Below are 11,955 nucleotides of genomic sequence, written 5' to 3'. Positions count from 1 at the left end.
TACGAACAGTAACAACGGTAAAATAAATATTTCTTAAATAAACTATAAATACTTTAACAAAACCAGAGGAAGAGAAATAAGATAGAATAGTGTATCAGAGTGTACCCTCAAGCAAGAGATCTCTAACCTGTGACAGTGGAAGACCATGGTACAGCGGCTATGGCACTACCCAAGACTAGAGAACAATGGTTTGATTTTTGAGTGTCCTCCTAGAAGAACTGCTTACTATAGCTAAAGAGCCCCTTCTACCCTTACCAAGAGAAAGTAGCCACTGAACAATTACAGTGTAGTAGTTAACCCCTTGGGCGAGGAAGAATTGGTTGATAATCACAGTGTTGTCAGGTGCATGAGGACAGAGGAGAATCTGGCTTTAAAGTTTGTAGCTTAATCTTTTCGCAGGTTTTGATATTCACAAGGTTAATTTTCCAGACTTTAGTGTCTGGTATTTAGACAAATGTTTAGAGCGTTTTAATGATATTTTACGAAATATCTAAAATTATGAATTCTGCCTCCGATAATATTTCGTAAAATGTCATTCTTCTTCTTTGTCTGTATCTTTTCCCACCTCTATGTGGGGTCAATGTTTACAAAGAAGAAGAAGAAGAAGAATGGCGGTGTGAAGAATTTTCTTCACTCTTCTTCTTTTAATCGTATTTTTAGCTCTCTTCTACTAATACTATAGCTACCCCTTAAACATTCTCTCCTACATTTAGTTTTCTTTAATGAAACATAGGGAGAACTAATCTAAACTTGTTGACAGTGGCGCACGCCATGCTTGTGACGTCACAGCGTAGATACGCACAATAGAGGGCCTTAGTCGTAACCCCGGCGTATGTTGGTTCTTTCCTTAAGCTACATGGGTCGAGATTAAATTCCTAAACTACACATTTTATATAAATTCCAATACTGCTGAATTAATGCATCTTATATTTCTCAATACCAATTAAGGTTTGTTAATTTTAAGATGTATGCCCATCGTACCAGTCCATTGCTGATTAATCATTTAAACTATTAATTTTTAGCAAGCCAGAATAGGTAGGATTGTTGTATATATAACCTCCCTCAGAGCAGCAAGATTTATCTGAGTATTTAGTACAAAATCCTGCCTCCTCTGCACTCCTTTCAACAATATATTGCCCTGTCCTTAAGTCCCGATATGGCAACCCCAATGGATTACCGTGCGCATCATGACCGTCACTTGTTTGGCAAGGTGAAGCCAGGTGATCTCCTCGACCTCTGTGTCGGGACATTCTACGAGGAGCTGCCCTGGCCTGCTGACCTGCCTGGTCATTGAACCCGGCCACTTCTGGCTCACCCCACTCTCTCTCCCAAAACTCGACTCACAAAAGGTTGCTGCCGGTCGGAGAGATTGAGAAGAAGAGGACCCTGATGTACCTAGTTACAGCTACAGTGAGAATTCTTGGGGTGAGCCAGGCAAGAAATTAGTGCGACAACCAGGTCAACAGCTATCACGGGCATAGGACTAAACTTCAAAGGAGTGCAGGTACTACATCAATGGCCATTTAGTTTTCCCCCATTTTTTATTAGCTTAGACTAATTTTAACTTTATAGGGAACCTGGCTAATTACAATATTCGGACTGTGTGCGGTGGGATTGTGTGTAAATATTTTTCCATTATTATTTCTTGTTTGGAGACTAGCATAGTCTCTGGGTCACGTGGGCCACGTGCCAGACCCCATTTTGATTATTGCAGACCGCGTGTCTAAACCATCATCTTTATAATTTTGAATTGCTTTTAATTTGCATTCTCTTTATCATTCCATTTTTGTCTTTGTTCAGCTGCCCGTTTCTTTTATGTAAATTTGTGAATAAATCAATATTAGGTTAATCAAACCTCCTTAGTATTTTTGCTCCCTCATTTATTTTAATGTGTGAAATGAATAGTTGATTACGGGACAAAATACCCAATATTTAAAGAGTAAGTCTATAGGTGGTAACAGCGAGGTACTTTGCATTAATATATTTGCTTCGAAGGTAAAGATCCTTATCTTTAAACTTTTAAACTACTTTACATCACTGCTCCCATTTTGGATTTTGTCTACCTTACATTAACGTAAAATAACTGTCCAGCATTTCATTGGGGTAGCTGGGACGGAGCCGGAACAGAGCCTGAGAATGAGATGACTATAGACCTGACAAAGCTAGAGTAGGCCATAAATTATTGTTAATCCTACGTGTGGAGTGCTTCGGCCTCTGGACAGTAAAATTTCCCCCTTTTGTATTTAAAGAGTGTTGGTTTGTGAATTGTGACAGTAAAGTATTAGCAGGGTGTTTGTGCCCCGAGAGTAAGTGCTCATATCCTCCCCTGTTGAACTTTATGTAACTGTTATAAGGAGACTTTCCCGGACTAAGTTCCCACTCAGAACATAACCATTAAAAAATTCTCCACACGAGTGGTCCTTCGAACCGGATCTTTTACCTTTGACTTGTGAAGCATTAACGTAATTAATCAGCTTGATTAAGCATATAGTAACTCGCTATATCACTTACCCACACGCACACAGCCAGTTTGTCGAATATGTAATGCCCAGACTTTAATTGGGAAGAGAAATTTGTAATCAACATGATCTTTTTGTATCGACCACGTGTTTAAGGAAAGAGCTACGTAACCAGGTTAATTTGTTGCTTGAATGTTCTCTACAGAAAGACTAGAATTTGTCGTAGGAACTTCGCTTTGTCTCGGATCCGTTCACCCACGTGTGGCGGAATCCACTCATGCCAGAAAGTTCTAAGCTACTTGAACTAAGGTTTTTTGTTGTTCAGACGCCCGTGTTTACTGCTCAGCTAGAGCGCCGGTGTACTCGTCCTGTCAACTAATTTTGCTAGCTAAGCATCTAATTTGTAACATTTTGTACCTTGGTCTACCTTCCTTTGTGTCGTTTACCTTCCCTAACCAAATTTAACTTTTCTAACTAACGTTTCCCGTATACCTAGCACATGTCCTTGTCCTAAAGAGCGAATTGGCGTAACATAATTTTAAGTGTTCTTACGAGTAACGTAGAAACTTAATTTCACCAAGTCCGTTTCATTCCACGTGTTTGTTCCGAGATGGCGGATCTTGTTTACAGCCCAAACTAAGGGTTCGTAATTGTTTGCTACCGTAAATAAATTACTGCGTGTAGTTAATTTAATTTCCTTTAGCGAGGAAATATTGTTTTGTCCTTTAGCGAGGATATTTTTGTTTTACCTCCGCGTGAGGGAAATTCTATATTTGTTTAGCCTCCACGAGAGTGCTCTTTAAAGTCGCTGCCTTGTGCGCCAATCTACATTTTGAATAGATCAGTGGCTGCCTTAGTGCGCCCGTAATTGTGAAATCGTCACAACAGTGTCAGCCTCGAACTGTTATTTTAACTTTTAACTTGAATCTTTGCATTCATAAGCCATGTGCTTTCTAATATGTTTCACTTTAAAGTAACTTAATTAGTCATTATCGCCACTCGCGTAAATAATTCTGTTTAGTAAAGTCTAAAGTCACGTGACCTGGGCATCGTCTGCTTTGTTGGACCCGGTCACTTTGAAATTTAAAGTAATTTCATGATTTATATTTTTGTCCATTTAACTTGTTCCCCCATCATGAGTAAATTTAAATGTTCAATTATCAACCTTGTAAATTTGTAAAGTTTCATTTTTACATTCCTTTAAAATTCAGATTTATCCCTTGTTTTGTTTTACGAATCCGTTCATCAAACGTGGTCATTCCAAGATGACGGACTTCACTAGTAACGTAAACATCCCTCCAACGCCTAAGGCGGAATCGCTCAGCCCAGAGGAGATTAACGCTAGGCTTAAGGAACAAGAGTTGACATTCACCTTTGTGTGTGAGGACGCAGACATAGCACTTCATGCTCTCGCTTCAGTAGATTTTCCCAACATGGGTCCTGAAGCCGTGGGTCATTTTAAAAGTGAAATTGGTAAAGTAAGAGATGAACTTTTTAATTACAAGAATTTTTGGAGACGTCATTACGGCCATCCTATTGTTAAATTAAATTATCCCGTGCTTGCTGCCTGTTCAAGTAAAATTGAAATTGCCTTTAATAGCCTCATGGCTCATCCCAATTTAATAATTAAAGATAATCAATCGTGTTCCTCTTCAAGGGTAAAACCTTCAGTGACACGTCCAGTTGTAAACGCTATTAATAGTCCCCTAATTGTTACTTCTAATATATCAGCAGTCAAGCACAATTTTGTCTCAATTCCTCAACCTGTAAAATCTTCACATTCCAATACTATGTTGCCAACACGGCATACGATTAGTAATTTTGAGTCAGCCCCACGTGCTCCGTCCTCATCTCCGAACCTTAAGCCACCCGCGTTTGATTGCCCTCAACCCCCTTTGTCTTTGCCGCCGGTGACAGTCCGTCCCGGAGAAAAACTCATTCATTTTCTTATCATGGACCCCCCAAGTGGTAGCTCAAATACCACACAACTTAACCGTGTGCGTGATGGCCAGCAGAGGCCTGTACCGGTTGTAAATTCAATAACTAAAACCGTAGTTACCGTACCATTCCATGGACCAGTGCCCACGTTGCCTGATCGTCCTATCTTTAAGCCAGTAACTTCCGCTCCTACCCGTGTTGACGCTAAAATATCCCCGTCAAAATCTGAAACTCGCTCTCAGAAGGAGCTGCGTGATCGCAAGGTTAAGACCTTAGCAGTCAGAAATGAACCTTGTGCACTGACGGCGGATTTAGCGAAGGTCACACATGTAGACCTAGCACCGGAGATTAGAGCCTGTCTACGATTCACCTTGCTTAAGGATAACGGTACATTGAACGCCATTCATTATTTTCATTCACTTTTATATGGCGCAACTGTAAGCATTTATTATTATTGCCAAGTCGTACAGCAGCATTTTCCAGGTCAATCCCTTGCTTTAACCTCAAAGCGTAAATTCAATTTTTGCCTTGACAACTTGTCATGTTGCTATAATCCCCCTGACATCCTTCAGCTCGTGCTGAAATTAAGGTTTGTTTTTAATGTTCCCATCTTAAACGTTTCCCTTGAGGATGACATCCAAGACCTTAGTTGTCAGAAATACGATGTCCCCAGGGACCTAGTTTGTCTCATTTTATCATTCAGGCTAGTGTCAAATAACTTTTCACCTTTTAACGCCGAGAAGGAGGTAACTTTTCTCCTTTTGTCAGGCGACAAATTCAAAGCTTTCATCACGCTAGTCATTTTATATGTAAAGACATTTCATGTAAAACGTTGGGTGTCAGACCGGGATTGGGATTCACCCCCATAATTTTTAATTTATCATTGGCCGGACTTGTTGCTGAACTCGACCGTTATTGGCTTTCGTTTTGTTTGCTCTATCCGTACCCCTAGGGTGGGAAGAATTGAGTATTTTTAATCGTTTAATTACCATTGCATCGTACGCTTAAAGTTAACACTGATCATTTACTTATCTTAACGCTTCCGTGAAGCATTGCCTGCGTGGTTCAATATTCCCCAAATTCACGTGAAAGCATAACTTTGACTCGATTGATTTTAATTAACGCCAACAGCGTTTTGTTAACTTTAAACGGACGTTGATGTGAAGAACAACTTCACTCATCATTCAGCCAGTAACCTTATCTCGCTCATACTAACAAGTAGTTGAATCCCATTGCCGGAACTAACCCCTCTCCCTTTTTTCTCCCCTTTATCCCCAGGGTGTGAAGAATTTTCTTCACTCTTCTTCTTTCAATCGTATTTTTAGCTCTCTTCTACTAATACTATAGCTACCCCTTAAACATTCTCTCCTACATCTAGTTTTCTTTAACGAAACATAGGGAAAACTAACCTAAACTTGTTGACAGTGGCGCACGCCATGCTCGTGACGTCACAGCGTAGATACGCACGTTAGAGGGCCTTAGTCGTAACCCCGGCGTATGTTGGTTCTTTCCTTAAGCTACATGGGTCGAGATTAAATTCCTAAACTACACATTTTATATAAATTCCAATACTGCTGAATTAATGCATCTTATATTTCTCAATACCAATTAAGGTTTGTTAATTTTAAGATGTATGCCCATCGTACCAGTCCATTGCTGATTAATCATTTAAACTATTAATTTTTAGCAAGCCAGAATAGGTAGGATTGTTGTATATATAACCTCCCTCAGAGCAGCAAGATTTATCTGAGTATTTAGTACAAAATCCTGCCTCCTCTGCACTCCTTTCAACAATATATTGCCCTGTCCTTAAGTCCCGATATGGCAACCCCAATGGATTACCGTGCGCATCATGACCGTCACTTGTTTGGCAAGGTGAAGCCAGGTGATCTCCTCGACCTCTGTGTCGGGACATTCTACGAGGAGCTGCCCTGGCCTGCTGACCTGCCTGGTCATTGAACCCGGCCACTTCTGGCTCACCCCACTCTCTCTCCCAAAACTCGACTCACAAAAGGTTGCTGCCGGTCGGAGAGATTGAGAAGAAGAGGACCCTGATGTACCTAGTTACAGCTACAGTGAGAATTCTTGGGGTGAGCCAGGCAAGAAATTAGTGCGACAACCAGGTCAACAGCTATCACGGGCATAGGACTAAACTTCAAAGGAGTGCAGGTACTACATCAATGGCCATTTAGTTTTCCCCCATTTTTTATTAGCTTAGACTAATTTTAACTTTATAGGGAACCTGGCTAATTACAATATTCGGACTGTGTGCGGTGGGATTGTGTGTAAATATTTTTCCATTATTATTTCTTGTTTGGAGACTAGCATAGTCTCTGGGTCACGTGGGCCACGTGCCAGACCCCATTTTGATTATTGCAGACCGCGTGTCTAAACCATCATCTTTATAATTTTGAATTGCTTTTAATTTGCATTCTCTTTATCATTCCATTTTTGTCTTTGTTCAGCTGCCCGTTTCTTTTATGTAAATTTGTGAATAAATCAATATTAGGTTAATCAAACCTCCTTAGTATTTTTGCTCCCTCATTTATTTTAATGTGTGAAATGAATAGTTGATTACGGGACAAAATACCCAATATTTAAAGAGTAAGTCTATAGGTGGTAACAGCGAGGTACTTTGCATTAATATATTTGCTTCGAAGGTAAAGATCCTTATCTTTAAACTTTTAAACTACTTTACATCACTGCTCCCATTTTGGATTTTGTCTACCTTACATTAACGTAAAATAACTGTCCAGCATTTCATTGGGGTAGCTGGGACGGAGCCGGAACAGAGCCTGAGAATGAGATGACTATAGACCTGACAAAGCTAGAGTAGGCCATAAATTATTGTTAATCCTACGTGTGGAGTGCTTCGGCCTCTGGACAGTAAAATTTCCCCCTTTTGTATTTAAAGAGTGTTGGTTTGTGAATTGTGACAGTAAAGTATTAGCAGGGTGTTTGTGCCCCGAGAGTAAGTGCTCATATCCTCCCCTGTTGAACTTTATGTAACTGTTATAAGGAGACTTTCCCGGACTAAGTTCCCACTCAGAACATAACCATTAAAAAATTCTCCACACGGGTGTGAAGAATTTTCTTCACTCTTCTTCTTTCAATCGTATTTTTAGCTCTCTTCTACTAATACTATAGCTACCCCTTAAACATTCTCTCCTACATCCAGTTTTCTTTAACGAAACATAGGGAAAACTAACCTAAACTTGTTGACAGTGGCGCACGCCATGCTCGTGACGTCACAGCGTAGATACGCACGTTAGAGGGCCTTAGTGTAACCACGGCGTATGTTGGTTCTTTCCTTAAGCTACATGGGTCGAGATTAAATTCCTAAACTACACATTTTATATAAATTCCAATACTGCTGAATTAATGCATCTTATATTTCTCAATACCAATTAAGGTTTGTTAATTTTAAGATGTATGCCCATCGTACCAGTCCATTGCTAATTAATCATTTTAAATATTAATTTTTAGCAAGCCAGAATAGGTAGGATTATTGTATATATAACCTCCCTCAGAGCAGCAAGATTTATCTGAGTATTTAGTACAAAATCCTGCCTCCTCTGCACTCCTTTCAACAATATATTGCCCTGTCCTTAAGTCCCGATATGGCAACCCCAATGGATTACCGTGCGCATCAAGCTCTTCACCTGTCTGGAAAGGTGAAGCCAGGTGATCTCTTCGACCGTAGTGTCGACGGCATTCTACGAGAAGCTGCCCTGGCTTGCTGACCTGCCTGGTCATTGAACCCATGTACTTCTGGCTCACCCCCATCCCATCCCACTCGCCCAAACGCGACTCACAAAGGGTTGCTGCCGGTCGGAGAGATTGAGAAGAAGAGGACCCTGATGTACCTAGTTACAGCTACAGTGAGAATTCTTGGGGTGAGCCAGGCAAGAAATTAGTGCGACAACCAGGTCAACAGCCACCACGGGCATAGGACTATCTTTAAAGGAGTGCAGGTACTACATCAATGGCCATTTAGTTTTCCCCCATTTTTTATTAGCTTAGACTAATTTTAACTTTATAGGGAACCTGGCTAATTACAATATTCGGACTGTGTGCGGTGGGATTGTGTGTATATATTTTTTCCTATACAATTTTTTTGCCTTTTGAGACTAACATAGTCTCTGGGTCACGTCGGCCACGTGCCAGACCCAATTTTGATTATTCATTATTGTAGACCACGTGTCTAGCTAACCGATTTTCATCATTTTTATTTGCATTCTCTTTATTATTCCATTTTTGTGATGTTAAGATGTCCGTTTTGTTTTAATGTAAATTTGTGAATAAATCAATATTAGGTTAATTAAACCTCCTTAGTATTTTTGCTCCCTCATTTATTTTAATGTATGAAATGAATAGTTGATCACGGGACAAAATACCTCATATTTAAAGAGTAAGTCTATAGGTGGTAACAGCGAGGTACTTTGCATTAATATATTTGCTTCGAAGGTAAAGATCCTTATCTTTAAACTTTTAAACTACTTTACATCACTGCTCCCATTTTGGATTTTGTCTACCTTACATTAACGTAAAATAACTGTCCAGCATCTCATTGGGGTAGCTGGGACGGAGCCGGAACAGAGCCTGAGAATGAGATGACTATAGACCTGACAAAGCTAGAGTAGGCCATAAATTATTGAGATTTCTACGTGTGGAGTGCTTCGGCCTCTGGACAGTAAAATTTCCCTTTTGTGTGTGAGTGATGGTTAGTGAATTGTGACAGTAAAGTATTAGCAGGGTGTTTGTGCCCCGAGAGTAAGTGCTCATATCCTCCCCTGTTGAACTTTATGTAACTGTTATAAGGAGACTTTCCCGGACTAAGTTCCCACTCAGAACACAACCATTAAAAAATTCTCCACAGTGGGGTCAATGTTTACAAAGAAGAAGAAGAAGAAGAATGGCATTTTACGAATTTGAAACTATGAATTCTGTCTCCGATAATATTTCGTAAAATGTCATTCTTCTTCTTCTTCTTTGTAAACATGAACCCCACACAGAAGTGGGAAATTCAAAGCTAACAGTAGTGGTTTTCTTTGATCTACAGAGTGCCTATGATACAATAAACCATACAGCTTTGATGTATAAACTCGCACGAAAGGTCACAGGGAGACTGTTAGCATGGCATGAGTGCTTTTTGAAAGATAGGGAATATGTAGTAAATGTAGAAAATAAATATTCTAACCCTAGAAAAATTAGATCAGGGTTTCCTCAAGGCTCAGTCTTAAGTCCTACATTATTCAATATCATGATGAGTGACATACCAAAAGTAGAACCAGTCAAAAGTTCAGAATTTGCAGATGATACTTGCTTCTTTGTAACTGCAGATACAATTGAGATGGTTTGTCTGGAAATTCAGGATTCGATTGAAAGGTTTTACGAATGGGCCCAGAAATAGGGGCTAAGGATAAATATAGGAAAGACGAAGATAATGTATTTCACAAACAAAAAAATAAATATCTTACCTAAAATCAAAATTGACAACAATATAATTGAATGGGTATGTAAATACAAGTATCTAAGATTGGTATGGGACAGTCCAGGCCTCACTTGGACACATCACATCAACCAGGTAAGAGCAATATGCTACCAGAGACTGAATTTATTGAAGGCGGTTTCCTCTTACACTTGGGGAGCAGATAGGAAAACTTTGCTGATGTTCTATAAGGCTTACATTTTAAGCAAAATTGAATATGGAATTGAAGTATAATCGTCAGCAGCTAGAAGTAACTTAGAAAAATTGGAAAAAATACAAAATATTGCTTTACGAATAGCACTTGGAGCCAAGAATACATCACCCATTGTATTACTACAAGTTGAAAGTAATGTGACACCAGTAAGAATAAAAATACAGTACAAAATGTTGCTTTATTATGTAAAATTAAAACAGTTAAGTAAGAATCACCCAACTAGCCAGGAAGTTCTAAACGATAAAAGACTAGACGGTAGAGGATGGAACTCGGGTTATTTAAAAAAAAAAAAAAAACATTTATATTAAGGGTACAAGACATCATGATTAGGTGGAAAGTGAAGTTAGGGATGCAACGGGAAGAAAGGGCATTTCCCGTTGCAGCCCCCTGGCAATGTATTAGTAAGTATCTTGGTATTAACCCAATGGGTGACATTGACCAGGAGGAACCTAATAACAAATTTATTCAAGAGTTCTGTAAAATGAAAAAGGAAAAGTATCTTAACCATTTAGATATATATACGGATGGGTCCAAAAAAGAAATACATAGTGAGGAATGGTCATGTGCAGCTGCCTATGTTATTCCCAGCCTTGACTTTTATTGTAGTTTTAGATTAAACCCAGCAACGTCTATTCTAGGTGCTGAATTATTTGCTATATGGGAAGCGCTGAAATGGACAGGGGGTAATTATAGGAGCAAAGAGACTGTAATATTCACAGATTCATTGTCCGCCATTTCAATGATAAATACTAATTATACAAAAAGATTCAAAACAGTAGTGCACAGTATACAGGAGATGCTAATCGAAATGAATAGCAATTACAATTTTGTAAAACTGCAGTGGATTCCAAGCCATAAAGGAATCCTGGGAAACGAGCTGGCAGATGCAACCGCTAAACAAGGGTTAAATAACCCCTGTACTATCAACAACCACTTGTCGATGACAGAGAAGAAAACAACATTACAGAGAAAGATGATAGAAACCTGGCAAATGGAGTGGGATGTTATAAAATCAAGTAAGTGGCTCGATACGTTTAAACCTATTATAGAAGATTGGGAGACAGCTTATTGGAGAAATAGGAAAATAGAAACCGTAATGGGAAATTTGAGAATTGGACATGTTAGAGTAAATGCATATTTACATAAATTCAAGATGACAAATACACCTTTGTGTAGCACATGCAATGTAGTAGAGGATATTTCACACGTAATGATAAATTGTAAGAAATATAATCTGCAGTATGAAGCTTCATCTGTGGTGGAAATGTGGGAGGTTGGGCTGTGGCACCCTAGCAGTACCAGCTGAACTCGGCTGAGTCCCTGGTTAGGCTGGAGGAACGTAGAGAGTAGAGGTCCCCTTTTTTGTTTTGTTTCTTGTTGTTGTCGGCTACCCCCCAAAATTGGGGGAAGTGCCTTTGGTATATGTATGATGTATGTATAATCTGCAAAGAAAGGATTTAAAAGTAAAATTAGCAGGACTCAAATTTAATTGCTCTATGAGTAATCTAATAGGAAAACACGAAGAAAATGATGTACAGGCAAGGGTGAAAACTGCTCTTATAACATTTCTAACCAAAACTAATTTAGTCCTTAAACCCACATAAATGTTCTTTTGTAAAGAGACTACATTTAATGCAACGATTTTGTCATAGACAAACCACAGGAGGTTGTTTTGACCATAAATAAATGTAAATGTATTCAAATGGAAATGGTTTTAATAAAGTGTGATATATATATTTTGCACTATAAAAGCATGGATATTGTTTGAATTAAAGGTACTAAGCCTCATGTGGGTGAGTGAACATATTATCATTCGTAATATCCGATGAAGGAGTTAACTTTTACTAACAGAC

At 39.1% G+C, this 11,955-nt stretch overlaps 1 long non-coding RNA gene across 2 annotated transcripts in view; it reads left to right on the top strand.

Annotated features, from left to right (window-relative positions):
- The window catches only part of LOC137622438 (uncharacterized), a 51,030-nt gene that overhangs the window by 16,702 nt on the left and 22,373 nt on the right, over positions 1 to 11,955 (top strand). The window contains exon 1 of one of the 2 annotated variants that reach the window (XR_011040450.1): positions 11,044 to 11,118. The exons of the other annotated variant lie outside the window; for it this stretch is intronic. This is a non-coding gene — a long non-coding RNA (uncharacterized lncRNA). Of the gene's footprint in view, positions 1 to 11,043; positions 11,119 to 11,955 lie in introns of those variants that run through there. 2 annotated transcript variants of the gene reach the window in all.

The sequence above is a fragment of the Palaemon carinicauda genome, chromosome 2 (assembly GCF_036898095.1).
Source record: "Palaemon carinicauda isolate YSFRI2023 chromosome 2, ASM3689809v2, whole genome shotgun sequence".
NCBI classification, from domain to species: Eukaryota; Metazoa; Arthropoda; class Malacostraca; order Decapoda; family Palaemonidae; genus Palaemon; species Palaemon carinicauda.
This window is presented reverse-complemented; position numbering and strand designations above follow the sequence as displayed.